Source organism: Lissotriton vulgaris, chromosome 1_1 (assembly GCF_964263255.1).
Source record: "Lissotriton vulgaris chromosome 1_1, aLisVul1.2, whole genome shotgun sequence".
NCBI classification, from domain to species: domain Eukaryota; kingdom Metazoa; phylum Chordata; class Amphibia; order Caudata; family Salamandridae; genus Lissotriton; species Lissotriton vulgaris.
The window spans coordinates 199,688,940-199,713,460 of record NC_141685.1 but is presented as its reverse complement, the minus strand read 5'-3'; the positions used below and the strand labels follow the sequence as shown (position 1 = coordinate 199,713,460).

At 48.8% G+C, this 24,521-nt stretch overlaps 45 non-coding genes across 45 annotated transcripts; 30 read left to right on the top strand and 15 right to left on the bottom strand.

Moving 5' to 3' along the window:
- The first annotated feature begins 449 nt into the window (after nt 1-449).
- On the top strand, nt 450-523 carry TRNAN-GUU (transfer RNA asparagine (anticodon GUU)). The gene has a single exon. It is a non-coding gene; the product is annotated as a tRNA-Asn (tRNA).
- A 236-nt stretch (nt 524-759) lies between these two features.
- On the top strand, nt 760-831 carry TRNAW-CCA (transfer RNA tryptophan (anticodon CCA)). Its single transcript has one exon. It is a non-coding gene; the product is annotated as a tRNA-Trp (tRNA).
- Nucleotides 832-902: 71 nt separating this feature from the next.
- On the bottom strand, nt 903-973 carry TRNAG-GCC (transfer RNA glycine (anticodon GCC)). The gene has a single exon. It is a non-coding gene; the product is annotated as a tRNA-Gly (tRNA).
- Nucleotides 974-2,116: 1,143 nt separating this feature from the next.
- Nucleotides 2,117-2,190, top strand: TRNAN-GUU (transfer RNA asparagine (anticodon GUU)). The gene has a single exon. It is a non-coding gene; the product is annotated as a tRNA-Asn (tRNA).
- Nucleotides 2,191-2,426: 236 nt separating this feature from the next.
- On the top strand, nt 2,427-2,498 carry TRNAW-CCA (transfer RNA tryptophan (anticodon CCA)). Its single transcript has one exon. It is a non-coding gene; the product is annotated as a tRNA-Trp (tRNA).
- Nucleotides 2,499-2,569: 71 nt separating this feature from the next.
- Nucleotides 2,570-2,640, bottom strand: TRNAG-GCC (transfer RNA glycine (anticodon GCC)). Its single transcript has one exon. It is a non-coding gene; the product is annotated as a tRNA-Gly (tRNA).
- Nucleotides 2,641-3,785: 1,145 nt separating this feature from the next.
- TRNAN-GUU (transfer RNA asparagine (anticodon GUU)) lies at nt 3,786-3,859 on the top strand. The gene has a single exon. It is a non-coding gene; the product is annotated as a tRNA-Asn (tRNA).
- A 236-nt stretch (nt 3,860-4,095) lies between these two features.
- TRNAW-CCA (transfer RNA tryptophan (anticodon CCA)) lies at nt 4,096-4,167 on the top strand. Its single transcript has one exon. It is a non-coding gene; the product is annotated as a tRNA-Trp (tRNA).
- Nucleotides 4,168-4,238: 71 nt separating this feature from the next.
- On the bottom strand, nt 4,239-4,309 carry TRNAG-GCC (transfer RNA glycine (anticodon GCC)). The gene has a single exon. It is a non-coding gene; the product is annotated as a tRNA-Gly (tRNA).
- Nucleotides 4,310-5,454: 1,145 nt separating this feature from the next.
- On the top strand, nt 5,455-5,528 carry TRNAN-GUU (transfer RNA asparagine (anticodon GUU)). Its single transcript has one exon. It is a non-coding gene; the product is annotated as a tRNA-Asn (tRNA).
- Nucleotides 5,529-5,764: 236 nt separating this feature from the next.
- Nucleotides 5,765-5,836, top strand: TRNAW-CCA (transfer RNA tryptophan (anticodon CCA)). The gene has a single exon. It is a non-coding gene; the product is annotated as a tRNA-Trp (tRNA).
- A 71-nt stretch (nt 5,837-5,907) lies between these two features.
- Nucleotides 5,908-5,978, bottom strand: TRNAG-GCC (transfer RNA glycine (anticodon GCC)). The gene has a single exon. It is a non-coding gene; the product is annotated as a tRNA-Gly (tRNA).
- Nucleotides 5,979-7,139: 1,161 nt separating this feature from the next.
- TRNAN-GUU (transfer RNA asparagine (anticodon GUU)) lies at nt 7,140-7,213 on the top strand. The gene has a single exon. It is a non-coding gene; the product is annotated as a tRNA-Asn (tRNA).
- A 236-nt stretch (nt 7,214-7,449) lies between these two features.
- TRNAW-CCA (transfer RNA tryptophan (anticodon CCA)) lies at nt 7,450-7,521 on the top strand. Its single transcript has one exon. It is a non-coding gene; the product is annotated as a tRNA-Trp (tRNA).
- A 71-nt stretch (nt 7,522-7,592) lies between these two features.
- TRNAG-GCC (transfer RNA glycine (anticodon GCC)) lies at nt 7,593-7,663 on the bottom strand. Its single transcript has one exon. It is a non-coding gene; the product is annotated as a tRNA-Gly (tRNA).
- A 1,145-nt stretch (nt 7,664-8,808) lies between these two features.
- TRNAN-GUU (transfer RNA asparagine (anticodon GUU)) lies at nt 8,809-8,882 on the top strand. Its single transcript has one exon. It is a non-coding gene; the product is annotated as a tRNA-Asn (tRNA).
- A 236-nt stretch (nt 8,883-9,118) lies between these two features.
- TRNAW-CCA (transfer RNA tryptophan (anticodon CCA)) lies at nt 9,119-9,190 on the top strand. The gene has a single exon. It is a non-coding gene; the product is annotated as a tRNA-Trp (tRNA).
- Nucleotides 9,191-9,261: 71 nt separating this feature from the next.
- On the bottom strand, nt 9,262-9,332 carry TRNAG-GCC (transfer RNA glycine (anticodon GCC)). Its single transcript has one exon. It is a non-coding gene; the product is annotated as a tRNA-Gly (tRNA).
- Nucleotides 9,333-10,493: 1,161 nt separating this feature from the next.
- On the top strand, nt 10,494-10,567 carry TRNAN-GUU (transfer RNA asparagine (anticodon GUU)). Its single transcript has one exon. It is a non-coding gene; the product is annotated as a tRNA-Asn (tRNA).
- A 236-nt stretch (nt 10,568-10,803) lies between these two features.
- TRNAW-CCA (transfer RNA tryptophan (anticodon CCA)) lies at nt 10,804-10,875 on the top strand. Its single transcript has one exon. It is a non-coding gene; the product is annotated as a tRNA-Trp (tRNA).
- Nucleotides 10,876-10,946: 71 nt separating this feature from the next.
- TRNAG-GCC (transfer RNA glycine (anticodon GCC)) lies at nt 10,947-11,017 on the bottom strand. Its single transcript has one exon. It is a non-coding gene; the product is annotated as a tRNA-Gly (tRNA).
- A 1,145-nt stretch (nt 11,018-12,162) lies between these two features.
- On the top strand, nt 12,163-12,236 carry TRNAN-GUU (transfer RNA asparagine (anticodon GUU)). The gene has a single exon. It is a non-coding gene; the product is annotated as a tRNA-Asn (tRNA).
- Nucleotides 12,237-12,472: 236 nt separating this feature from the next.
- TRNAW-CCA (transfer RNA tryptophan (anticodon CCA)) lies at nt 12,473-12,544 on the top strand. Its single transcript has one exon. It is a non-coding gene; the product is annotated as a tRNA-Trp (tRNA).
- A 71-nt stretch (nt 12,545-12,615) lies between these two features.
- On the bottom strand, nt 12,616-12,686 carry TRNAG-GCC (transfer RNA glycine (anticodon GCC)). The gene has a single exon. It is a non-coding gene; the product is annotated as a tRNA-Gly (tRNA).
- Nucleotides 12,687-13,831: 1,145 nt separating this feature from the next.
- TRNAN-GUU (transfer RNA asparagine (anticodon GUU)) lies at nt 13,832-13,905 on the top strand. The gene has a single exon. It is a non-coding gene; the product is annotated as a tRNA-Asn (tRNA).
- Nucleotides 13,906-14,141: 236 nt separating this feature from the next.
- Nucleotides 14,142-14,213, top strand: TRNAW-CCA (transfer RNA tryptophan (anticodon CCA)). Its single transcript has one exon. It is a non-coding gene; the product is annotated as a tRNA-Trp (tRNA).
- A 71-nt stretch (nt 14,214-14,284) lies between these two features.
- On the bottom strand, nt 14,285-14,355 carry TRNAG-GCC (transfer RNA glycine (anticodon GCC)). Its single transcript has one exon. It is a non-coding gene; the product is annotated as a tRNA-Gly (tRNA).
- Nucleotides 14,356-15,500: 1,145 nt separating this feature from the next.
- TRNAN-GUU (transfer RNA asparagine (anticodon GUU)) lies at nt 15,501-15,574 on the top strand. The gene has a single exon. It is a non-coding gene; the product is annotated as a tRNA-Asn (tRNA).
- Nucleotides 15,575-15,810: 236 nt separating this feature from the next.
- Nucleotides 15,811-15,882, top strand: TRNAW-CCA (transfer RNA tryptophan (anticodon CCA)). Its single transcript has one exon. It is a non-coding gene; the product is annotated as a tRNA-Trp (tRNA).
- Nucleotides 15,883-15,953: 71 nt separating this feature from the next.
- On the bottom strand, nt 15,954-16,024 carry TRNAG-GCC (transfer RNA glycine (anticodon GCC)). Its single transcript has one exon. It is a non-coding gene; the product is annotated as a tRNA-Gly (tRNA).
- A 1,145-nt stretch (nt 16,025-17,169) lies between these two features.
- On the top strand, nt 17,170-17,243 carry TRNAN-GUU (transfer RNA asparagine (anticodon GUU)). Its single transcript has one exon. It is a non-coding gene; the product is annotated as a tRNA-Asn (tRNA).
- Nucleotides 17,244-17,479: 236 nt separating this feature from the next.
- Nucleotides 17,480-17,551, top strand: TRNAW-CCA (transfer RNA tryptophan (anticodon CCA)). The gene has a single exon. It is a non-coding gene; the product is annotated as a tRNA-Trp (tRNA).
- A 71-nt stretch (nt 17,552-17,622) lies between these two features.
- On the bottom strand, nt 17,623-17,693 carry TRNAG-GCC (transfer RNA glycine (anticodon GCC)). The gene has a single exon. It is a non-coding gene; the product is annotated as a tRNA-Gly (tRNA).
- Nucleotides 17,694-18,854: 1,161 nt separating this feature from the next.
- Nucleotides 18,855-18,928, top strand: TRNAN-GUU (transfer RNA asparagine (anticodon GUU)). The gene has a single exon. It is a non-coding gene; the product is annotated as a tRNA-Asn (tRNA).
- Nucleotides 18,929-19,164: 236 nt separating this feature from the next.
- Nucleotides 19,165-19,236, top strand: TRNAW-CCA (transfer RNA tryptophan (anticodon CCA)). Its single transcript has one exon. It is a non-coding gene; the product is annotated as a tRNA-Trp (tRNA).
- Nucleotides 19,237-19,307: 71 nt separating this feature from the next.
- TRNAG-GCC (transfer RNA glycine (anticodon GCC)) lies at nt 19,308-19,378 on the bottom strand. The gene has a single exon. It is a non-coding gene; the product is annotated as a tRNA-Gly (tRNA).
- Nucleotides 19,379-20,523: 1,145 nt separating this feature from the next.
- Nucleotides 20,524-20,597, top strand: TRNAN-GUU (transfer RNA asparagine (anticodon GUU)). Its single transcript has one exon. It is a non-coding gene; the product is annotated as a tRNA-Asn (tRNA).
- Nucleotides 20,598-20,833: 236 nt separating this feature from the next.
- Nucleotides 20,834-20,905, top strand: TRNAW-CCA (transfer RNA tryptophan (anticodon CCA)). The gene has a single exon. It is a non-coding gene; the product is annotated as a tRNA-Trp (tRNA).
- A 71-nt stretch (nt 20,906-20,976) lies between these two features.
- Nucleotides 20,977-21,047, bottom strand: TRNAG-GCC (transfer RNA glycine (anticodon GCC)). Its single transcript has one exon. It is a non-coding gene; the product is annotated as a tRNA-Gly (tRNA).
- Nucleotides 21,048-22,208: 1,161 nt separating this feature from the next.
- Nucleotides 22,209-22,282, top strand: TRNAN-GUU (transfer RNA asparagine (anticodon GUU)). Its single transcript has one exon. It is a non-coding gene; the product is annotated as a tRNA-Asn (tRNA).
- Nucleotides 22,283-22,518: 236 nt separating this feature from the next.
- Nucleotides 22,519-22,590, top strand: TRNAW-CCA (transfer RNA tryptophan (anticodon CCA)). Its single transcript has one exon. It is a non-coding gene; the product is annotated as a tRNA-Trp (tRNA).
- Nucleotides 22,591-22,661: 71 nt separating this feature from the next.
- TRNAG-GCC (transfer RNA glycine (anticodon GCC)) lies at nt 22,662-22,732 on the bottom strand. The gene has a single exon. It is a non-coding gene; the product is annotated as a tRNA-Gly (tRNA).
- A 1,161-nt stretch (nt 22,733-23,893) lies between these two features.
- On the top strand, nt 23,894-23,967 carry TRNAN-GUU (transfer RNA asparagine (anticodon GUU)). Its single transcript has one exon. It is a non-coding gene; the product is annotated as a tRNA-Asn (tRNA).
- A 236-nt stretch (nt 23,968-24,203) lies between these two features.
- On the top strand, nt 24,204-24,275 carry TRNAW-CCA (transfer RNA tryptophan (anticodon CCA)). The gene has a single exon. It is a non-coding gene; the product is annotated as a tRNA-Trp (tRNA).
- Nucleotides 24,276-24,346: 71 nt separating this feature from the next.
- On the bottom strand, nt 24,347-24,417 carry TRNAG-GCC (transfer RNA glycine (anticodon GCC)). The gene has a single exon. It is a non-coding gene; the product is annotated as a tRNA-Gly (tRNA).
- Nucleotides 24,418-24,521: the final 104 nt, after the last annotated feature.

The window sequence follows — 24,521 nt, the reverse complement described above, 5'->3', positions numbered from 1 at the left end:
TGAGCTCTGCAGGTAAATGTATCTATCTGACTGAGGGGCTAGGGAGGGCCTTTCCCAGCAGTCTTACAAGCCAAGAGTTCAGTGAAAGCACCTGCTCTGGGAAGGAGACTCTGCTCACAGAGAAGACAAGTCCAACATAACACAGTGAAGATGGGATGGGCAAGACACACGCCTCACGGGCTGGTAGCACGCAAACAGAGGAGCAGGGAGCTACGCTAAGCAGGCAAAGAGAAAAGTCATGTATGAGTCTCATGCACTGTGACCGGTAGTAATACTGGCTCTAACACCATTAGACAGTAGTCTACACATCATAAATTACAACAGTAACAAGACACTAAGCAAATGACAAATGCTGTATGGCATAAAGACGCCTTATATAATACAAGCTCCAGGCAGGCGCACACATGTCAAGACATATATTGAGTCTCAGGAAATGTATACAGTCAATAGTCTCTGTGGCGCAATCGGTTAGCGCGTTCGGCTGTTAACCGAAAGGTTGGTGGTTCAAGCCCACCCAGGGACGTAGCCTTTTGTCTGCATGAAACACAGATACGTACCTTTGCTCTTTCCTGCGTGCGATCCTTTCCCTGAATAGTTCAATCCTCAGCGTTCTCACTGCACCTGCAGTCAATTTCAATAATTAGGATAGAAAACAAAAGGCCAAGCCCTGTAATACAACCTTAGGCATATAAGCAGAGGAAAATAAGTCAAAAGGCCCACAGCATTTGTTCATCTGGCATCGAAGGCTGCAAGTGTAAGGACCTCGTGGCGCAACGGTAGCGCGTCTGACTCCAGATCAGAAGGTTGCGTGTTCAAATCACGTCGGGGTCACTGCTTACCATTTTATTCCCCACTGAGTTCATATATATCATTTCGAAAACAAAGTCAAAAGAAAGCAACCTTGCATTGGCCGGGAATCGAACCCGGGCCTCCCGCGTGGCAGGCGAGAATTCTACCACTGAACCACCAATGCTTCACATGGTGTGTTCACAGCAAGAGCTCTGTCCAAGACAGTGGTCAGGTTCACACACTTAAATTGTACACATATGAACAAAGTGTGCGCAGCAGACATGATAACGCCAACGTTTCACATGATGATGGCAAGAATCAGATGCAGGAGACTATAAGTAATAATGTCTTTGCATTTGCTGAGGTCACTGGCTTGGTACTAGAGTTGTGGTTATCAGGGCATGATGGCAGGCTGCTCCTGACAGAAGTGGCTCACAGAATGCACCCGCCAGATCACCAGCACTATTGTGTTTCAGATCATGTCACTGAACTCTCCTCCTGGAATCCTTCCCATTGGCTTTGCCAGATTCTGTGTCCTCCCCAAAATGCTGGGGTGAAACGGGCAGAGTTCTGCGCCCTGCGCCCCTTTACGCGTCCCTAATGCCATCCCAACGCGCCCTGGTCGGGCTTAGATCACTGGAGCCTCTGGAGATCAAGAACTCCGGAAGCCTAGGGTCAGGCCTATTGCAGAGGCATCTTGTGCCTGGCCATTCCGGGATTGTTGTGTTTCAGGGCCTAGCCATCAATACTCCTGGGATTTCTTTCCAGGAGAACCCTCATGTCCCTGTCCTCCCACAAGCCCGAGCTTTTATGTAAAATAAAGTGTGCTCTGTGGGCCTTCCCCTATGTGCTCTCTGCCTAATCTCTTTCTCCCAAGCTGAGCTCTGCAGGTAAATGTATCTATCTGACTGAGGGGCTAGGGAGGGCCTTTCCCAGCAGTCTTACAAGCCAAGAGTTCAGAGAAAGCACCTGCTCTGGGAAGGAGACTCTGCTCACAGAGAAGACAAGTCCAACATAACACAGTGAAGATGGGATGGGCAAGACACACGCCTCACGGGCTGGTAGCACGCAAACAGAGGAGCAGGGAGCTACGCTAAGCAGGCAAAGAGAAAAGTCATGTATGAGTCTCATGCACTGTGACCGGTAGTAATACTGGCTCTAACACCATTAGACAGTAGTCTACACATCATAAATTACAACAGTAACAAGACACTAAGCAAATGACAAATGCTGTATGGCATAAAGACGCCTTATATAATACAAGCTCCAGGCAGGCGCACACATGTCAAGACATATATTGAGTCTCAGGAAATGTATACAGTCAATAGTCTCTGTGGCGCAATCGGTTAGCGCGTTTGGCTGTTAACCGAAAGGTTGGTGGTTCAAGCCCACCCAGGGACGTAGCCTTTTGTCTGCATGAAACACAGATACGTACCTTTGCTCTTTCCTGCGTGCGATCCTTTCCCTGAATAGTTCAATCCTCAGCGTTCTCACTGCACCTGCAGTCAATTTCAATAATTAGGATAGAAAACAAAAGGCCAAGCCCTGTAATACAACCGTAGGCATATAAGCAGAGGAAAATAAGTCAAAAGGCCCACAGCATTTGTTCATCTGGCATCGAAGGCTGCAAGTGTAAGGACTTCGTGGCGCAACGGTAGCGCGTCTGACTCCAGATCAGAAGGTTGCGTGTTCAAATCACGTCGGGGTCACTGCTTACCATTTTATTCCCCACTGAGTTCATATATATCATTTCGAAAACAAAGTCAAAAGAAAGCAACCTTGCATTGGCCGGGAATCGAACCCGGGCCTCCCGCGTGGCAGGCGAGAATTCTACCACTGAACCACCAATGCTTCACATGGTGTGTTCACAGCAAGAGCTCTGTCCAAGACAGTGGTCAGGTTCACACACTTAAATTGTACACATATGAACAAAGTGTGCGCAGCAGACATGATAACGCCAACGTTTCACATGATGATGGCAAGAATCAGATGCAGGAGACTATAAGTAATAATGTCTTTGCATTTGCTGAGGTCACTGGCTTGGTACTAGAGTTGTGGTTATCAGGGCATGATGGCAGGCTGCTCCTGACAGAAGTGGCTCACAGAATGCACCCGCCAGATCACCAGCACTATTGTGTTTCAGATCATGTCACTGAACTCTCCTCCTGGAAAATCCTTCCCACTGGCTTTGCCAGATTCTGTGTCCTCCCCAAAATGCTGGGGTGAAACGGGCAGAGTTCTGCGCCCTGCGCCCCTTTACGCGTCCCTAACGCCATCCCAACGCGCCCTGGTCGGGCTTAGATCACTGGAGCCTCTGGAGATCAAGAACTCCGGAAGCCTAGGGTCAGGCCTATTGCAGAGGCATCTTGTGCCTGGCCATTCCGGGATTGTTGTGTTTCAGGGCCTAGCCATCAATACTCCTGGGATTTCTTTCCATGAGAACCCTCATGTCCCTGTCCTCCCACAAGCCCGAGCTTTTATGTAAAATAAAGTGTGCTCTGTGGGCCTTCCCCTATGTGCTCTCTGCCTAATCTCTTTCTCCCAAGCTGAGCTCTGCAGGTAAATGTATCTATCTGACTGAGGGGCTAGGGAGGGCCTTTCCCAGCAGTCTTACAAGCCAAGAGTTCAGAGAAAGCACCTGCTCTGGGAAGGAGACTCTGCTCACAGAGAAGACAAGTCCAACATAACACAGTGAAGATGGGATGGGCAAGACACACGCCTCACGGGCTGGTAGCACGCAAACAGAGGAGCAGGGAGCTACGCTAAGCAGGCAAAGAGAAAAGTCATGTATGAGTCTCATGCACTGTGACCGGTAGTAATACTGGCTCTAACACCATTAGACAGTAGTCTACACATCATAAATTACAACAGTAACAAGACACTAAGCAAATGACAAATGCTGTATGGCATAAAGACGCCTTATATAATACAAGCTCCAGGCAGGCGCACACATGTCAAGACATATATTGAGTCTCAGGAAATGTATACAGTCAATAGTCTCTGTGGCGCAATCGGTTAGCGCGTTCGGCTGTTAACCGAAAGGTTGGTGGTTCAAGCCCACCCAGGGACGTAGCCTTTTGTCTGCATGAAACACAGATACGTACCTTTGCTCTTTCCTGCGTGCGATCCTTTCCCTGAATAGTTCAATCCTCAGCGTTCTCACTGCACCTGCAGTCAATTTCAATAATTAGGATAGAAAACAAAAGGCCAAGCCCTGTAATACAACCTTAGGCATATAAGCAGAGGAAAATAAGTCAAAAGGCCCACAGCATTTGTTCATCTGGCATCGAAGGCTGCAAGTGTAAGGACCTCGTGGCGCAACGGTAGCGCGTCTGACTCCAGATCAGAAGGTTGCGTGTTCAAATCACGTCGGGGTCACTGCTTACCATTTTATTCCCCACTGAGTTCATATATATCATTTCGAAAACAAAGTCAAAAGAAAGCAACCTTGCATTGGCCGGGAATCGAACCCGGGCCTCCCGCGTGGCAGGCGAGAATTCTACCACTGAACCACCAATGCTTCACATGGTGTGTTCACAGCAAGAGCTCTGTCCAAGACAGTGGTCAGGTTCACACACTTAAATTGTACACATATGAACAAAGTGTGCGCAGCAGACATGATAACGCCAACGTTTCACATGATGATGGCAAGAATCAGATGCAGGAGACTATAAGTAATAATGTCTTTGCATTTGCTGAGGTCACTGGCTTGGTACTAGAGTTGTGGTTATCAGGGCATGATGGCAGGCTGCTCCTGACAGAAGTGGCTCACAGAATGCACCCGCCAGATCACCAGCACTATTGTGTTTCAGATCATGTCACTGAACTCTCCTCCTGGAAAATCCTTCCCACTGGCTTTGCCAGATTCTGTGTCCTCCCCAAAATGCTGGGGTGAAACGGGCAGAGTTCTGCGCCCTGCGCCCCTTTACGCGTCCCTAATGCCATCCCAACGCGCCCTGGTCGGGCTTAGATCACTGGAGCCTCTGGAGATCAAGAACTCCGGAAGCCTAGGGTCAGGCCTATTGCAGAGGCATCTTGTGCCTGGCCATTCCGGGATTGTTGTGTTTCAGGGCCTAGCCATCAATACTCCTGGGATTTCTTTCCAGGAGAACCCTCATGTCCCTGTCCTCCCACAAGCCCGAGCTTTTATGTAAAATAAAGTGTGCTCTGTGGGCCTTCCCCTATGTGCTCTCTGCCTAATCTCTTTCTCCCAAGCTGAGCTCTGCAGGTAAATGTATCTATCTGACTGAGGGGCTAGGGAGGGCCTTTCCCAGCAGTCTTACAAGCCAAGAGTTCAGAGAAAGCACCTGCTCTGGGAAGGAGACTCTGCTCACAGAGAAGACAAGTCCAACATAACACAGTGAAGATGGGATGGGCAAGACACACGCCTCACGGGCTGGTAGCACGCAAACAGAGGAGCAGGGAGCTACGCTAAGCAGGCAAAGAGAAAAGTCATGTATGAGTCTCATGCACTGTGACCGGTAGTAATACTGGCTCTAACACCATTAGACAGTAGTCTACACATCATAAATTACAACAGTAACAAGACACTAAGCAAATGACAAATGCTGTATGGCATAAAGACGCCTTATATAATACAAGCTCCAGGCAGGCGCACACATGTCAAGACATATATTGAGTCTCAGGAAATGTATACAGTCAATAGTCTCTGTGGCGCAATCGGTTAGCGCGTTCGGCTGTTAACCGAAAGGTTGGTGGTTCAAGCCCACCCAGGGACGTAGCCTTTTGTCTGCATGAAACACAGATACGTACCTTTGCTCTTTCCTGCGTGCGATCCTTTCCCTGAATAGTTCAATCCTCAGCGTTCTCACTGCACCTGCAGTCAATTTCAATAATTAGGATAGAAAACAAAAGGCCAAGCCCTGTAATACAACCGTAGGCATATAAGCAGAGGAAAATAAGTCAAAAGGCCCACAGCATTTGTTCATCTGGCATCAAAGGCTGCAAGTGTAAGGACCTCGTGGCGCAACGGTAGCGCGTCTGACTCCAGATCAGAAGGTTGCGTGTTCAAATCACGTCGGGGTCACTGCTTACCATTTTATTCCCCACTGAGTTCATATATATCATTTCGAAAACAAAGTCAAAAGAAAGCAACCTTGCATTGGCCGGGAATCGAACCCGGGCCTCCCTCGTGGCAGGCGAGAATTCTACCACTGAACCACCAATGCTTCACATGGTGTGTTCACAGCAAGAGCTCTGTCCAAGACAGTGGTCAGGTTCACACACTTAAATTGTACACATATGAACAAAGTGTGCGCAGCAGACATGATAACGCCAACGTTTCACATGATGATGGCAAGAATCAGATGCAGGAGACTATAAGTAATAATGTCTTTGCATTTGCTGAGGTCACTGGCTTGGTACTAGAGTTGTGGTTATCAGGGCATGATGGCAGGCTGCTCCTGACAGAAGTGGCTCACAGAATGCACCCGCCAGATCACCAGCACTATTGTGTTTCAGATCATGTCACTGAACTCTCCTCCTGGAAAATCCTTCCCACTGGCTTTGCCAGATTCTGTGTCTTCCCCAAAATGCTGGGGTGAAACGGGCAGAGTTCTGCGCCCTGCGCCCCTTTACGCGTCCCTAACGCCATCCCAACGCGCCCTGGTCGGGCACAGCCCTGGTCGAACTTAGATCACTGGAGCCTCTGGAGATCAAGAACTCCAGAAGCCTAGGGTCAGGCCTATTGCAGAGGCATCTTGTGCCTGGCCATTCCGGGATTGTTGTGTTTCAGGGCCTAGCCATCAATACTCCTGGGATTTCTTTCCATGAGAACCCTCATGTCCCTGTCCTCCCACAAGCCCGAGCTTTTATGTAAAATAAAGTGTGCTCTGTGGGCCTTCCCCTATGTGCTCTCTGCCTAATCTCTTTCTCCCAAGCTGAGCTCTGCAGGTAAATGTATCTATCTGACTGAGGGGCTAGGGAGGGCCTTTCCCAGCAGTCTTACAAGCCAAGAGTTCAGAGAAAGCACCTGCTCTGGGAAGGAGACTCTGCTCACAGAGAAGACAAGTCCAACATAACACAGGGAAGATGGGATGGGCAAGACACACGCCTCACGGGCTGGTAGCACGCAAACAGAGGAGCAGGGAGCTACGCTAAGCAGGCAAAGAGAAAAGTCATGTATGAGTCTCATGCACTGTGACCGGTAGTAATACTGGCTCTAACACCATTAGACAGTAGTCTACACATCATAAATTACAACAGTAACAAGACACTAAGCAAATGACAAATGCTGTATGGCATAAAGACGCCTTATATAATACAAGCTCCAGGCAGGCGCACACATGTCAAGACATATATTGAGTCTCAGGAAATGTATACAGTCAATAGTCTCTGTGGCGCAATCGGTTAGCGCGTTCGGCTGTTAACCGAAAGGTTGGTGGTTCAAGCCCACCCAGGGACGTAGCCTTTTGTCTGCATGAAACACAGATACGTACCTTTGCTCTTTCCTGCGTGCGATCCTTTCCCTGAATAGTTCAATCCTCAGCGTTCTCACTGCACCTGCAGTCAATTTCAATAATTAGGATAGAAAACAAAAGGCCAAGCCCTGTAATACAACCTTAGGCATATAAGCAGAGGAAAATAAGTCAAAAGGCCCACAGCATTTGTTCATCTGGCATCGAAGGCTGCAAGTGTAAGGACCTCGTGGCGCAACGGTAGCGCGTCTGACTCCAGATCAGAAGGTTGCGTGTTCAAATCACGTCGGGGTCACTGCTTACCATTTTATTCCCCACTGAGTTCATATATATCATTTCGAAAACAAAGTCAAAAGAAAGCAACCTTGCATTGGCCGGGAATCGAACCCGGGCCTCCCGCGTGGCAGGCGAGAATTCTACCACTGAACCACCAATGCTTCACATGGTGTGTTCACAGCAAGAGCTCTGTCCAAGACAGTGGTCAGGTTCACACACTTAAATTGTACACATATGAACAAAGTGTGCGCAGCAGACATGATAACGCCAACGTTTCACATGATGATGGCAAGAATCAGATGCAGGAGACTATAAGTAATAATGTCTTTGCATTTGCTGAGGTCACTGGCTTGGTACTAGAGTTGTGGTTATCAGGGCATGATGGCAGGCTGCTCCTGACAGAAGTGGCTCACAGAATGCACCCGCCAGATCACCAGCACTATTGTGTTTCAGATCATGTCACTGAACTCTCCTCCTGGAAAATCCTTCCCACTGGCTTTGCCAGATTCTGTGTCCTCCCCAAAATGCTGGGGTGAAACGGGCAGAGTTCTGCGCCCTGCGCCCCTTTACGCGTCCCTAATGCCATCCCAACACGCCCTGGTCGGGCTTAGATCACTGGAGCCTCTGGAGATCAAGAACTCCGGAAGCCTAGGGTCAGGCCTATTGCAGAGGCATCTTGTGCCTGGCCATTCCGGGATTGTTGTGTTTCAGGGCCTAGCCATCAATACTCCTGGGATTTCTTTCCAGGAGAACCCTCATGTCCCTGTCCTCCCACAAGCCCGAGCTTTTATGTAAAATAAAGTGTGCTCTGTGGGCCTTCCCCTATGTGCTCTCTGCCTAATCTCTTTCTCCCAAGCTGAGCTCTGCAGGTAAATGTATCTATCTGACTGAGGGGCTAGGGAGGGCCTTTCCCAGCAGTCTTACAAGCCAAGAGTTCAGAGAAAGCACCTGCTCTGGGAAGGAGACTCTGCTCACAGAGAAGACAAGTCCAACATAACACAGTGAAGATGGGATGGGCAAGACACACGCCTCACGGGCTGGTAGCACGCAAACAGAGGAGCAGGGAGCTACGCTAAGCAGGCAAAGAGAAAAGTCATGTATGAGTCTCATGCACTGTGACCGGTAGTAATACTGGCTCTAACACCATTAGACAGTAGTCTACACATCATAAATTACAACAGTAACAAGACACTAAGCAAATGACAAATGCTGTATGGCATAAAGACGCCTTATATAATACAAGCTCCAGGCAGGCGCACACATGTCAAGACATATATTGAGTCTCAGGAAATGTATACAGTCAATAGTCTCTGTGGCGCAATCGGTTAGCGCGTTCGGCTGTTAACCGAAAGGTTGGTGGTTCAAGCCCACCCAGGGACGTAGCCTTTTGTCTGCATGAAACACAGATACGTACCTTTGCTCTTTCCTGCGTGCGATCCTTTCCCTGAATAGTTCAATCCTCAGCGTTCTCACTGCACCTGCAGTCAATTTCAATAATTAGGATAGAAAACAAAAGGCCAAGCCCTGTAATACAACCGTAGGCATATAAGCAGAGGAAAATAAGTCAAAAGGCCCACAGCATTTGTTCATCTGGCATCAAAGGCTGCAAGTGTAAGGACCTCGTGGCGCAACGGTAGCGCGTCTGACTCCAGATCAGAAGGTTGCGTGTTCAAATCACGTCGGGGTCACTGCTTACCATTTTATTCCCCACTGAGTTCATATATATCATTTCGAAAACAAAGTCAAAAGAAAGCAACCTTGCATTGGCCGGGAATCGAACCCGGGCCTCCCTCGTGGCAGGCGAGAATTCTACCACTGAACCACCAATGCTTCACATGGTGTGTTCACAGCAAGAGCTCTGTCCAAGACAGTGGTCAGGTTCACACACTTAAATTGTACACATATGAACAAAGTGTGCGCAGCAGACATGATAACGCCAACGTTTCACATGATGATGGCAAGAATCAGATGCAGGAGACTATAAGTAATAATGTCTTTGCATTTGCTGAGGTCACTGGCTTGGTACTAGAGTTGTGGTTATCAGGGCATGATGGCAGGCTGCTCCTGACAGAAGTGGCTCACAGAATGCACCCGCCAGATCACCAGCACTATTGTGTTTCAGATCATGTCACTGAACTCTCCTCCTGGAAAATCCTTCCCACTGGCTTTGCCAGATTCTGTGTCTTCCCCAAAATGCTGGGGTGAAACGGGCAGAGTTCTGCGCCCTGCGCCCCTTTACGCGTCCCTAACGCCATCCCAACGCGCCCTGGTCGGGCACAGCCCTGGTCGAACTTAGATCACTGGAGCCTCTGGAGATCAAGAACTCCAGAAGCCTAGGGTCAGGCCTATTGCAGAGGCATCTTGTGCCTGGCCATTCCGGGATTGTTGTGTTTCAGGGCCTAGCCATCAATACTCCTGGGATTTCTTTCCATGAGAACCCTCATGTCCCTGTCCTCCCACAAGCCCGAGCTTTTATGTAAAATAAAGTGTGCTCTGTGGGCCTTCCCCTATGTGCTCTCTGCCTAATCTCTTTCTCCCAAGCTGAGCTCTGCAGGTAAATGTATCTATCTGACTGAGGGGCTAGGGAGGGCCTTTCCCAGCAGTCTTACAAGCCAAGAGTTCAGAGAAAGCACCTGCTCTGGGAAGGAGACTCTGCTCACAGAGAAGACAAGTCCAACATAACACAGTGAAGATGGGATGGGCAAGACACACGCCTCACGGGCTGGTAGCACGCAAACAGAGGAGCAGGGAGCTACGCTAAGCAGGCAAAGAGAAAAGTCATGTATGAGTCTCATGCACTGTGACCGGTAGTAATACTGGCTCTAACACCATTAGACAGTAGTCTACACATCATAAATTACAACAGTAACAAGACACTAAGCAAATGACAAATGCTGTATGGCATAAAGACGCCTTATATAATACAAGCTCCAGGCAGGCGCACACATGTCAAGACATATATTGAGTCTCAGGAAATGTATACAGTCAATAGTCTCTGTGGCGCAATCGGTTAGCGCGTTCGGCTGTTAACCGAAAGGTTGGTGGTTCAAGCCCACCCAGGGACGTAGCCTTTTGTCTGCATGAAACACAGATACGTACCTTTGCTCTTTCCTGCGTGCGATCCTTTCCCTGAATAGTTCAATCCTCAGCGTTCTCACTGCACCTGCAGTCAATTTCAATAATTAGGATAGAAAACAAAAGGCCAAGCCCTGTAATACAACCGTAGGCATATAAGCAGAGGAAAATAAGTCAAAAGGCCCACAGCATTTGTTCATCTGGCATCAAAGGCTGCAAGTGTAAGGACCTCGTGGCGCAACGGTAGCGCGTCTGACTCCAGATCAGAAGGTTGCGTGTTCAAATCACGTCGGTGTCACTGCTTACCATTTTATTCCCCACTGAGTTCATATATATCATTTCTAAAACAAAGTCAAAAGAAAGCAACCTTGCATTGGCCGGGAATCGAACCCGGGCCTCCCTCGTGGCAGGCGAGAATTCTACCACTGAACCACCAATGCTTCACATGGTGTGTTCACAGCAAGAGCTCTGTCCAAGACAGTGGTCAGGTTCACACACTTAAATTGTACACATATGAACAAAGTGTGCGCAGCAGACATGATAACGCCAACGTTTCACATGATGATGGCAAGAATCAGATGCAGGAGACTATAAGTAATAATGTCTTTGCATTTGCTGAGGTCACTGGCTTGGTACTAGAGTTGTGGTTATCAGGGCATGATGGCAGGCTGCTCCTGACAGAAGTGGCTCACAGAATGCACCCGCCAGATCACCAGCACTATTGTGTTTCAGATCATGTCACTGAACTCTCCTCCTGGAAAATCCTTCCCACTGGCTTTGCCAGATTCTGTGTCCTCCCCAAAATGCTGGGGTGAAACGGGCAGAGTTCTGCGCCCTGCGCCCCTTTACGCGTCCCTAACGCCATCCCAACGCGCCCTGGTCGGGCTTAGATCACTGGAGCCTCTGGAGATCAAGAACTCCGGAAGCCTAGGGTCAGGCCTATTGCAGAGGCATCTTGTGCCTGGCCATTCCGGGATTGTTGTGTTTCAGGGCCTAGCCATCAATACTCCTGGGATTTCTTTCCATGAGAACCCTCATGTCCCTGTCCTCCCACAAGCCCGAGCTTTTATGTAAAATAAAGTGTGCTCTGTGGGCCTTCCCCTATGTGCTCTCTGCCTAATCTCTTTCTCCCAAGCTGAGCTCTGCAGGTAAATGTATCTATCTGACTGAGGGGCTAGGGAGGGCCTTTCCCAGCAGTCTTACAAGCCAAGAGTTCAGTGAAAGCACCTGCTCTGGGAAGGAGACTCTGCTCACAGAGAAGACAAGTCCAACATAACACAGTGAAGATGGGATGGGCAAGACACACGCCTCACGGGCTGGTAGCACGCAAACAGAGGAGCAGGGAGCTACGCTAAGCAGGCAAAGAGAAAAGTCATGTATGAGTCTCATGCACTGTGACCGGTAGTAATACTGGCTCTAACACCATTAGACAGTAGTCTACACATCATAAATTACAACAGTAACAAGACACTAAGCAAATGACAAATGCTGTATGGCATAAAGACGCCTTATATAATACAAGCTCCAGGCAGGCGCACACATGTCAAGACATATATTGAGTCTCAGGAAATGTATACAGTCAATAGTCTCTGTGGCGCAATCGGTTAGCGCGTTCGGCTGTTAACCGAAAGGTTGGTGGTTCAAGCCCACCCAGGGACGTAGCCTTTTGTCTGCATGAAACACAGATACGTACCTTTGCTCTTTCCTGCGTGCGATCCTTTCCCTGAATAGTTCAATCCTCAGCGTTCTCACTGCACCTGCAGTCAATTTCAATAATTAGGATAGAAAACAAAAGGCCAAGCCCTGTAATACAACCTTAGGCATATAAGCAGAGGAAAATAAGTCAAAAGGCCCACAGCATTTGTTCATCTGGCATCGAAGGCTGCAAGTGTAAGGACCTCGTGGCGCAACGGTAGCGCGTCTGACTCCAGATCAGAAGGTTGCGTGTTCAAATCACGTCGGGGTCACTGCTTACCATTTTATTCCCCACTGAGTTCATATATATCATTTCGAAAACAAAGTCAAAAGAAAGCAACCTTGCATTGGCCGGGAATCGAACCCGGGCCTCCCGCGTGGCAGGCGAGAATTCTACCACTGAACCACCAATGCTTCACATGGTGTGTTCACAGCAAGAGCTCTGTCCAAGACAGTGGTCAGGTTCACACACTTAAATTGTACACATATGAACAAAGTGTGCGCAGCAGACATGATAACGCCAACGTTTCACATGATGATGGCAAGAATCAGATGCAGGAGACTATAAGTAATAATGTCTTTGCATTTGCTGAGGTCACTGGCTTGGTACTAGAGTTGTGGTTATCAGGGCATGATGGCAGGCTGCTCCTGACAGAAGTGGCTCACAGAATGCACCCGCCAGATCACCAGCACTATTGTGTTTCAGATCATGTCACTGAACTCTCCTCCTGGAAAATCCTTCCCATTGGCTTTGCCAGATTCTGTGTCCTCCCCAAAATGCTGGGGTGAAACGGGCAGAGTTCTGCGCCCTGCGCCCCTTTACGCGTCCCTAATGCCATCCCAACGCGCCCTGGTCGGGCTTAGATCACTGGAGCCTCTGGAGATCAAGAACTCCGGAAGCCTAGGGTCAGGCCTATTGCAGAGGCATCTTGTGCCTGGCCATTCCGGGATTGTTGTGTTTCAGGGCCTAGCCATCAATACTCCTGGGATTTCTTTCCAGGAGAACCCTCATGTCCCTGTCCTCCCACAAGCCCGAGCTTTTATGTAAAATAAAGTGTGCTCTGTGGGCCTTCCCCTATGTGCTCTCTGCCTAATCTCTTTCTCCCAAGCTGAGCTCTGCAGGTAAATGTATCTATCTGACTGAGGGGCTAGGGAGGGCCTTTCCCAGCAGTCTTACAAGCCAAGAGTTCAGAGAAAGCACCTGCTCTGGGAAGGAGACTCTGCTCACAGAGAAGACAAGTCCAACATAACACAGTGAAGATGGGATGGGCAAGACACACGCCTCACGGGCTGGTAGCACGCAAACAGAGGAGCAGGGAGCTACGCTAAGCAGGCAAAGAGAAAAGTCATGTATGAGTCTCATGCACTGTGACCGGTAGTAATACTGGCTCTAACACCATTAGACAGTAGTCTACACATCATAAATTACAACAGTAACAAGACACTAAGCAAATGACAAATGCTGTATGGCATAAAGACGCCTTATATAATACAAGCTCCAGGCAGGCGCACACATGTCAAGACATATATTGAGTCTCAGGAAATGTATACAGTCAATAGTCTCTGTGGCGCAATCGGTTAGCGCGTTTGGCTGTTAACCGAAAGGTTGGTGGTTCAAGCCCACCCAGGGACGTAGCCTTTTGTCTGCATGAAACACAGATACGTACCTTTGCTCTTTCCTGCGTGCGATCCTTTCCCTGAATAGTTCAATCCTCAGCGTTCTCACTGCACCTGCAGTCAATTTCAATAATTAGGATAGAAAACAAAAGGCCAAGCCCTGTAATACAACCGTAGGCATATAAGCAGAGGAAAATAAGTCAAAAGGCCCACAGCATTTGTTCATCTGGCATCGAAGGCTGCAAGTGTAAGGACTTCGTGGCGCAACGGTAGCGCGTCTGACTCCAGATCAGAAGGTTGCGTGTTCAAATCACGTCGGGGTCACTGCTTACCATTTTATTCCCCACTGAGTTCATATATATCATTTCGAAAACAAAGTCAAAAGAAAGCAACCTTGCATTGGCCGGGAATCGAACCCGGGCCTCCCGCGTGGCAGGCGAGAATTCTACCACTGAACCACCAATGCTTCACATGGTGTGTTCACAGCAAGAGCTCTGTCCAAGACAGTGGTCAGGTTCACACACTTAAATTGTACACATATGAACAAAGTGTGCGCAGCAGACATGATAACGCCAACGTTTCACATGATGATGGCAAGAATCAGATGCAGGAGACTATAAGTAATAATGTCTTTGCATTTGCTGAGGTCACTGGCTTGGTACTAGAGTTGTGGTTATCAGGGCATGATGGCAGGCTGCTCCTGACAGAAGTGGCTCACAGAATGCACCCGCCAGATCACCAGCACTATTGTGTTTCAGATCATGTCACTGAACTCTCCTCCTGGAAAATCCTTCCCACTGGCTTTGCCAGATTCTGTGTCCTCCCCAAAATGCTGGGGTGAAACGGGCAGAGTTCTGCGCCCTGCGCCCCTTTACGCGTCCCTAACGCCATCCCAACGCGCCCTGGTCGGGCTTAGATCACTGGAGCCTCTGGAGATCAAGAACTCCGGAAGCCTAGGGTCAGGCCTATTGCAGAGGCATCTTGTGCCTGGCCATTCCGGGATTGTTGTGTTTCAGGGCCTAGCCATCAATACTCCTGGGATTTCTTTCCATGAGAACCCTCATGTCCCTGTCCTCCCACAAGCCCGAGCTTTTATGTAAAATAAAGTGTGCTCTGTGGGCCTTCCCCTATGTGCTCTCTGCCTAATCTCTTTCTCCCAAGCTGAGCTCTGCAGGTAAATGTATCTATCTGACTGAGGGGCTAGGGAGGGCCTTTCCCAGCAGTCTTACAAGCCAAGAGTTCAGAGAAAGCACCTGCTCTGGGAAGGAGACTCTGCTCACAGAGAAGACAAGTCCAACATAACACAGTGAAGATGGGATGGGCAAGACACACGCCTCACGGGCTGGTAGCACGCAAACAGAGGAGCAGGGAGCTACGCTAAGCAGGCAAAGAGAAAAGTCATGTATGAGTCTCATGCACTGTGACCGGTAGTAATACTGGCTCTAACACCATTAGACAGTAGTCTACACATCATAAATTACAACAGTAACAAGACACTAAGCAAATGACAAATGCTGTATGGCATAAAGACGCCTTATATAATACAAGCTCCAGGCAGGCGCACACATGTCAAGACATATATTGAGTCTCAGGAAATGTATACAGTCAATAGTCTCTGTGGCGCAATCGGTTAGCGCGTTCGGCTGTTAACCGAAAGGTTGGTGGTTCAAGCCCACCCAGGGACGTAGCCTTTTGTCTGCATGAAACACAGATACGTACCTTTGCTCTTTCCTGCGTGCGATCCTTTCCCTGAATAGTTCAATCCTCAGCGTTCTCACTGCACCTGCAGTCAATTTCAATAATTAGGATAGAAAACAAAAGGCCAAGCCCTGTAATACAACCTTAGGCATATAAGCAGAGGAAAATAAGTCAAAAGGCCCACAGCATTTGTTCATCTGGCATCGAAGGCTGCAAGTGTAAGGACCTCGTGGCGCAACGGTAGCGCGTCTGACTCCAGATCAGAAGGTTGCGTGTTCAAATCACGTCGGGGTCACTGCTTACCATTTTATTCCCCACTGAGTTCATATATATCATTTCGAAAACAAAGTCAAAAGAAAGCAACCTTGCATTGGCCGGGAATCGAACCCGGGCCTCCCGCGTGGCAGGCGAGAATTCTACCACTGAACCACCAATGCTTCACATGGTGTGTTCACAGCAAGAGCTCTGTCCAAGACAGTGGTCAGGTTCACACACTTAAATTGTACACATATGAACAAAGTGTGCGCAGCAGACATGATAACGCCAACGTTTCACATGATGATGGCAAGAATCAGATGCAGGAGACTATAAGTAATAATGTCTTTGCATTTGCTGAGGTCACTGGCTTGGTACTAGAGTTGTGGTTATCAGGGCATGATGGCAGGCTGCTCCTGACAGAAGTGGCTCACAGAATGCACCCGCCAGATCACCAGCACTATTGTGTTTCAGATCATGTCACTGAACTCTCCTCCTGGAAAATCCTTCCCACTGGCTTTGCCAGATTCTGTGTCCTCCCCAAAATGCTGGGGTGAAACGGGCAGAGTTCTGCGCCCTGCGCCCCTTTACGCGTCCCTAATGCCATCCCAACGCGCCCTGGTCGGGCTTAGATCACTGGAGCCTCTGGAGATCAAGAACTCCGGAAGCCTAGGGTCAGGCCTATTGCAGAGGCATCTTGTGCCTGGCCATTCCGGGATTGTTGTGTTTCAGGGCCTAGCCATCAATACTCCTGGGATTTCTTTCCAGGAGAACCCTCATGTCCCTGTCCTCCCACAAGCCCGAGCTTTTATGTAAAATAAAGTGTGCTCTGTGGGCCTTCCCCTATGTGCTCTCTGCCTAATCTCTTTCTCCCAAGCTGAGCTCTGCAGGTAAATGTATCTATCTGACTGAGGGGCTAGGGAGGGCCTTTCCCAGCAGTCTTACAAGCCAAGAGTTCAGAGAAAGCACCTGCTCTGGGAAGGAGACTCTGCTCACAGAGAAGACAAGTCCAACATAACACAGTGAAGATGGGATGGGCAAGACACACGCCTCACGGGCTGGTAGCACGCAAACAGAGGAGCAGGGAGCTACGCTAAGCAGGCAAAGAGAAAAGTCATGTATGAGTCTCATGCACTGTGACCGGTAGTAATACTGGCTCTAACACCATTAGACAGTAGTCTACACATCATAAATTACAACAGTAACAAGACACTAAGCAAATGACAAATGCTGTATGGCATAAAGACGCCTTATATAATACAAGCTCCAGGCAGGCGCACACATGTCAAGACATATATTGAGTCTCAGGAAATGTATACAGTCAATAGTCTCTGTGGCGCAATCGGTTAGCGCGTTCGGCTGTTAACCGAAAGGTTGGTGGTTCAAGCCCACCCAGGGACGTAGCCTTTTGTCTGCATGAAACACAGATACGTACCTTTGCTCTTTCCTGCGTGCGATCCTTTCCCTGAATAGTTCAATCCTCAGCGTTCTCACTGCACCTGCAGTCAATTTCAATAATTAGGATAGAAAACAAAAGGCCAAGCCCTGTAATACAACCGTAGGCATATAAGCAGAGGAAAATAAGTCAAAAGGCCCACAGCATTTGTTCATCTGGCATCAAAGGCTGCAAGTGTAAGGACCTCGTGGCGCAACGGTAGCGCGTCTGACTCCAGATCAGAAGGTTGCGTGTTCAAATCACGTCGGGGTCACTGCTTACCATTTTATTCCCCACTGAGTTCATATATATCATTTCGAAAACAAAGTCAAAAGAAAGCAACCTTGCATTGGCCGGGAATCGAACCCGGGCCTCCCTCGTGGCAGGCGAGAATTCTACCACTGAACCACCAATGCTTCACATGGTGTGTTCACAGCAAGAGCTCTGTCCAAGACAGTGGTCAGGTTCACACACTTAAATTGTACACATATGAACAAAGTGTGCGCAGCAGACATGATAACGCCAACGTTTCACATGATGATGGCAAGAATCAGATGCAGGAGACTATAAGTAATAATGTCTTTGCATTTGCTGAGGTCACTGGCTTGGTACTAGAGTTGTGGTTATCAGGGCATGATGGCAGGCTGCTCCTGACAGAAGTGGCTCACAGAATGCACCCGCCAGATCACCAGCACTATTGTGTTTCAGATCATGTCACTGAACTCTCCTCCTGGAAAATCCTTCCCACTGGCTTTGCCAGATTCTGTGTCTTCCCCAAAATGCTGGGGTGAAACGGGCAGAGTTCTGCGCCCTGCGCCCCTTTACGCGTCCCTAACGCCATCCCAACGCGCCCTGGTCGGGCACAGCCCTGGTCGAACTTAGATCACTGGAGCCTCTGGAGATCAAGAACTCCAGAAGCCTAGGGTCAGGCCTATTGCAGAGGCATCTTGTGCCTGGCCATTCCGGGATTGTTGTGTTTCAGGGCCTAGCCATCAATACTCCTGGGATTTCTTTCCATGAGAACCCTCATGTCCCTGTCCTCCCACAAGCCCGAGCTTTTATGTAAAATAAAGTGTGCTCTGTGGGCCTTCCCCTATGTGCTCTCTGCCTAATCTCTTTCTCCCAAGCTGAGCTCTGCAGGTAAATGTATCTATCTGACTGAGGGGCTAGGGAGGGCCTTTCCCAGCAGTCTTACAAGCCAAGAGTTCAGAGAAAGCACCTGCTCTGGGAAGGAGACTCTGCTCACAGAGAAGACAAGTCCAACATAACACAGGGAAGATGGGATGGGCAAGACACACGCCTCACGGGCTGGTAGCACGCAAACAGAGGAGCAGGGAGCTACGCTAAGCAGGCAAAGAGAAAAGTCATGTATGAGTCTCATGCACTGTGACCGGTAGTAATACTGGCTCTAACACCATTAGACAGTAGTCTACACATCATAAATTACAACAGTAACAAGACACTAAGCAAATGACAAATGCTGTATGGCATAAAGACGCCTTATATAATACAAGCTCCAGGCAGGCGCACACATGTCAAGACATATATTGAGTCTCAGGAAATGTATACAGTCAATAGTCTCTGTGGCGCAATCGGTTAGCGCGTTCGGCTGTTAACCGAAAGGTTGGTGGTTCAAGCCCACCCAGGGACGTAGCCTTTTGTCTGCATGAAACACAGATACGTACCTTTGCTCTTTCCTGCGTGCGATCCTTTCCCTGAATAGTTCAATCCTCAGCGTTCTCACTGCACCTGCAGTCAATTTCAATAATTAGGATAGAAAACAAAAGGCCAAGCCCTGTAATACAACCTTAGGCATATAAGCAGAGGAAAATAAGTCAAAAGGCCCACAGCATTTGTTCATCTGGCATCGAAGGCTGCAAGTGTAAGGACCTCGTGGCGCAACGGTAGCGCGTCTGACTCCAGATCAGAAGGTTGCGTGTTCAAATCACGTCGGGGTCACTGCTTACCATTTTATTCCCCACTGAGTTCATATATATCATTTCGAAAACAAAGTCAAAAGAAAGCAACCTTGCATTGGCCGGGAATCGAACCCGGGCCTCCCGCGTGGCAGGCGAGAATTCTACCACTGAACCACCAATGCTTCACATGGTGTGTTCACAGCAAGAGCTCTGTCCAAGACAGTGGTCAGGTTCACACACTTAAATTGTACACATATGAACAAAGTGTGCGCAGCAGACATGATAACGCCAACGTTTCACATGATGATGGCAAGAATCAGATGCAGGAGACTATAAGTAATAATGTCTTTGCATTTGCTGAGGTCACTGGCTTGGTACTAGAGTTGTGGTTATCAGGGCATGATGGCAGGCTGCTCCTGACAGAAGTGGCTCACAGAATGCACCCGCCAGATCACCAGCACTATTGTGTTTCAGATCATGTCACTGAACTCTCCTCCTGGAAAATCCTTCCCACTGGCTTTGCCAGATTCTGTGTCCTCCCCAAAATGCTGGGGTGAAACGGGCAGAGTTCTGCGCCCTGCGCCCCTTTACGCGTCCCTAATGCCATCCCAACACGCCCTGGTCGGGCTTAGATCACTGGAGCCTCTGGAGATCAAGAACTCCGGAAGCCTAGGGTCAGGCCTATTGCAGAGGCATCTTGTGCCTGGCCATTCCGGGATTGTTGTGTTTCAGGGCCTAGCCATCAATACTCCTGGGATTTCTTTCCAGGAGAACCCTCATGTCCCTGTCCTCCCACAAGCCCGAGCTTTTATGTAAAATAAAGTGTGCTCTGTGGGCCTTCCCCTATGTGCTCTCTGCCTAATCTCTTTCTCCCAAGCTGAGCTCTGCAGGTAAATGTATCTATCTGACTGAGGGGCTAGGGAGGGCCTTTCCCAGCAGTCTTACAAGCCAAGAGTTCAGAGAAAGCACCTGCTCTGGGAAGGAGACTCTGCTCACAGAGAAGACAAGTCCAACATAACACAGTGAAGATGGGATGGGCAAGACACACGCCTCACGGGCTGGTAGCACGCAAACAGAGGAGCAGGGAGCTACGCTAAGCAGGCAAAGAGAAAAGTCATGTATGAGTCTCATGCACTGTGACCGGTAGTAATACTGGCTCTAACACCATTAGACAGTAGTCTACACATCATAAATTACAACAGTAACAAGACACTAAGCAAATGACAAATGCTGTATGGCATAAAGACGCCTTATATAATACAAGCTCCAGGCAGGCGCACACATGTCAAGACATATATTGAGTCTCAGGAAATGTATACAGTCAATAGTCTCTGTGGCGCAATCGGTTAGCGCGTTCGGCTGTTAACCGAAAGGTTGGTGGTTCAAGCCCACCCAGGGACGTAGCCTTTTGTCTGCATGAAACACAGATACGTACCTTTGCTCTTTCCTGCGTGCGATCCTTTCCCTGAATAGTTCAATCCTCAGCGTTCTCACTGCACCTGCAGTCAATTTCAATAATTAGGATAGAAAACAAAAGGCCAAGCCCTGTAATACAACCGTAGGCATATAAGCAGAGGAAAATAAGTCAAAAGGCCCACAGCATTTGTTCATCTGGCATCAAAGGCTGCAAGTGTAAGGACCTCGTGGCGCAACGGTAGCGCGTCTGACTCCAGATCAGAAGGTTGCGTGTTCAAATCACGTCGGGGTCACTGCTTACCATTTTATTCCCCACTGAGTTCATATATATCATTTCGAAAACAAAGTCAAAAGAAAGCAACCTTGCATTGGCCGGGAATCGAACCCGGGCCTCCCTCGTGGCAGGCGAGAATTCTACCACTGAACCACCAATGCTTCACATGGTGTGTTCACAGCAAGAGCTCTGTCCAAGACAGTGGTCAGGTTCACACACTTAAATTGTACACATATGAACAAAGTGTGCGCAGCAGACATGATAACGCCAACGTTTCACATGATGATGGCAAGAATCAGATGCAGGAGACTATAAGTAATAATGTCTTTGCATTTGCTGAGGTCACTGGCTTGGTACTAGAGTTGTGGTTATCAGGGCATGATGGCAGGCTGCTCCTGACAGAAGTGGCTCACAGAATGCACCCGCCAGATCACCAGCACTATTGTGTTTCAGATCATGTCACTGAACTCTCCTCCTGGAAAATCCTTCCCACTGGCTTTGCCAGATTCTGTGTCTTCCCCAAAATGCTGGGGTGAAACGGGCAGAGTTCTGCGCCCTGCGCCCCTTTACGCGTCCCTAACGCCATCCCAACGCGCCCTGGTCGGGCACAGCCCTGGTCGAACTTAGATCACTGGAGCCTCTGGAGATCAAGAACTCCAGAAGCCTAGGGTCAGGCCTATTGCAGAGGCATCTTGTGCCTGGCCATTCCGGGATTGTTGTGTTTCAGGGCCTAGCCATCAATACTCCTGGGATTTCTTTCCATGAGAACCCTCATGTCCCTGTCCTCCCACAAGCCCGAGCTTTTATGTAAAATAAAGTGTGCTCTGTGGGCCTTCCCCTATGTGCTCTCTGCCTAATCTCTTTCTCCCAAGCTGAGCTCTGCAGGTAAATGTATCTATCTGACTGAGGGGCTAGGGAGGGCCTTTCCCAGCAGTCTTACAAGCCAAGAGTTCAGAGAAAGCACCTGCTCTGGGAAGGAGACTCTGCTCACAGAGAAGACAAGTCCAACATAACACAGTGAAGATGGGATGGGCAAGACACACGCCTCACGGGCTGGTAGCACGCAAACAGAGGAGCAGGGAGCTACGCTAAGCAGGCAAAGAGAAAAGTCATGTATGAGTCTCATGCACTGTGACCGGTAGTAATACTGGCTCTAACACCATTAGACAGTAGTCTACACATCATAAATTACAACAGTAACAAGACACTAAGCAAATGACAAATGCTGTATGGCATAAAGACGCCTTATATAATACAAGCTCCAGGCAGGCGCACACATGTCAAGACATATATTGAGTCTCAGGAAATGTATACAGTCAATAGTCTCTGTGGCGCAATCGGTTAGCGCGTTCGGCTGTTAACCGAAAGGTTGGTGGTTCAAGCCCACCCAGGGACGTAGCCTTTTGTCTGCATGAAACACAGATACGTACCTTTGCTCTTTCCTGCGTGCGATCCTTTCCCTGAATAGTTCAATCCTCAGCGTTCTCACTGCACCTGCAGTCAATTTCAATAATTAGGATAGAAAACAAAAGGCCAAGCCCTGTAATACAACCGTAGGCATATAAGCAGAGGAAAATAAGTCAAAAGGCCCACAGCATTTGTTCATCTGGCATCAAAGGCTGCAAGTGTAAGGACCTCGTGGCGCAACGGTAGCGCGTCTGACTCCAGATCAGAAGGTTGCGTGTTCAAATCACGTCGGTGTCACTGCTTACCATTTTATTCCCCACTGAGTTCATATATATCATTTCTAAAACAAAGTCAAAAGAAAGCAACCTTGCATTGGCCGGGAATCGAACCCGGGCCTCCCTCGTGGCAGGCGAGAATTCTACCACTGAACCACCAATGCTTCACATGGTGTGTTCACAGCAAGAGCTCTGTCCAAGACAGTGGTCAGGTTCACACACTTAAATTGTACACATATGAACAAAGTGTGCGCAGCAGACATGATAACGCCAACGTTTCACATGATGATGGCAAGAATCAGATGCAGGAGACTATAAGTAATAATGTCTTTGCATTTGCTGAGGTCACTGGCTTGGTACTAGAGTTGTGGTTATCAGGGCATGATGGCAGGCTGCTCCTGACAGAAGTGGCTCACAGAATGCACCCGCCAGATCACCAGCACTATTGTGTTTCAGATCATGTCACTGAACTCTCCTCCTGGAAAATCCTTCCCACTGGCTTTGCCAGATTCTGTGTCCTCCCCAAAATGCTGGGGTGAAACGGGCAGAGTTCTGCGCCCTGCGCCCCTTTACGCGTCCCTAACGCCATCCCAACGCGCCCTGGTCGGGCACAGCCCTGGTCGAACTTAGATCACTGGAGCCTCTGGAGATCAAGAACTCCAGAAGCCTAGGGTCAGGCCTATTGCAGAGGCATCTTGTGCCTGGCCATTCCGGGATTGTTGTGTTTCAGGGCCTAGCCATCAATACTCCTGGGATTTCTTTCCATGAGAACCCTCATGTCCCTGTCCTCCCACAAGCCCGAGCTTTTATGTAAAATAAAGTGTGCTCTGTGGGCCTTCCCCTATGTGCTCTCTGCCTAATCTCTTTCTCCCAAGCTGAGCTCTGCAGGTAAATGTATCTATCTGACTGAGGGGCTAGGGAGGGCCTTTCCCAGCAGTCTTACAAGCCAAGAGTTCAGAGAAAGCACCTGCTCTGGGAAGGAGACTCTGCTCACAGAGAAGACAAGTCCAACATAACACAGTGAAGATGGGATGGGCAAGACACACGCCTCACGGGCTGGTAGCACGCAAACAGAGGAGCAGGGAGCTACGCTAAGCAGGCAAAGAGAAAAGTCATGTATGAGTCTCATGCACTGTGACCGGTAGTAATGCTGGCTCTAACACCATTAGACAGTAGTCTACACATCATAAATTACAACAGTAACAAGACACTAAGCAAATGACAAATGCTGTATGGCATAAAGACGCCTTATATAATACAAGCTCCAGGCAGGCGCACACATGTCAAGACATATATTGAGTCTCAGGAAATGTATACAGTCAATAGTCTCTGTGGCGCAATCGGTTAGCGCGTTCGGCTGTTAACCGAAAGGTTGGTGGTTCAAGCCCACCCAGGGACGTTGCCTTTTGTCTGCATGAAACACAGATACGTACCTTTGCTCTTTCCTGCGTGCGATCCTTTCCCTGAATAGGTCAATCCTCAGCGTTCTCACTGCACCTGCAGTCAATTTCAATAATTAGGATAGAAAACAAAAGGCCAAGCCCTGTAATACAACCGTAGGCATATAAGCAGAGGAAAATAAGTCAAAAGGCCCACAGCATTTGTTCATCTGGCATCGAAGGCTGCAAGTGTAAGGACCTCGTGGCGCAACGGTAGCGCGTCTGACTCCAGATCAGAAGGTTGCGTGTTCAAATCACGTCGGGGTCACTGCTTACCATTTTATTCCCCACTGAGTTCATATATATCATTTCGAAAACAAAGTCAAAAGAAAGCAACCTTGCATTGGCCGGGAATCGAACCCGGGCCTCCCGCGTGGCGGGCGAGAATTCTACCACTGAACCACCAATGCTTCACATGGTGTGTTCACAGCAAGAGCTCTGTCCAAGACAGTGGTCAGGTTCACACACTTAAATTGTACACATATGAACAAAGTGTGCGCAGCAGACATGATAA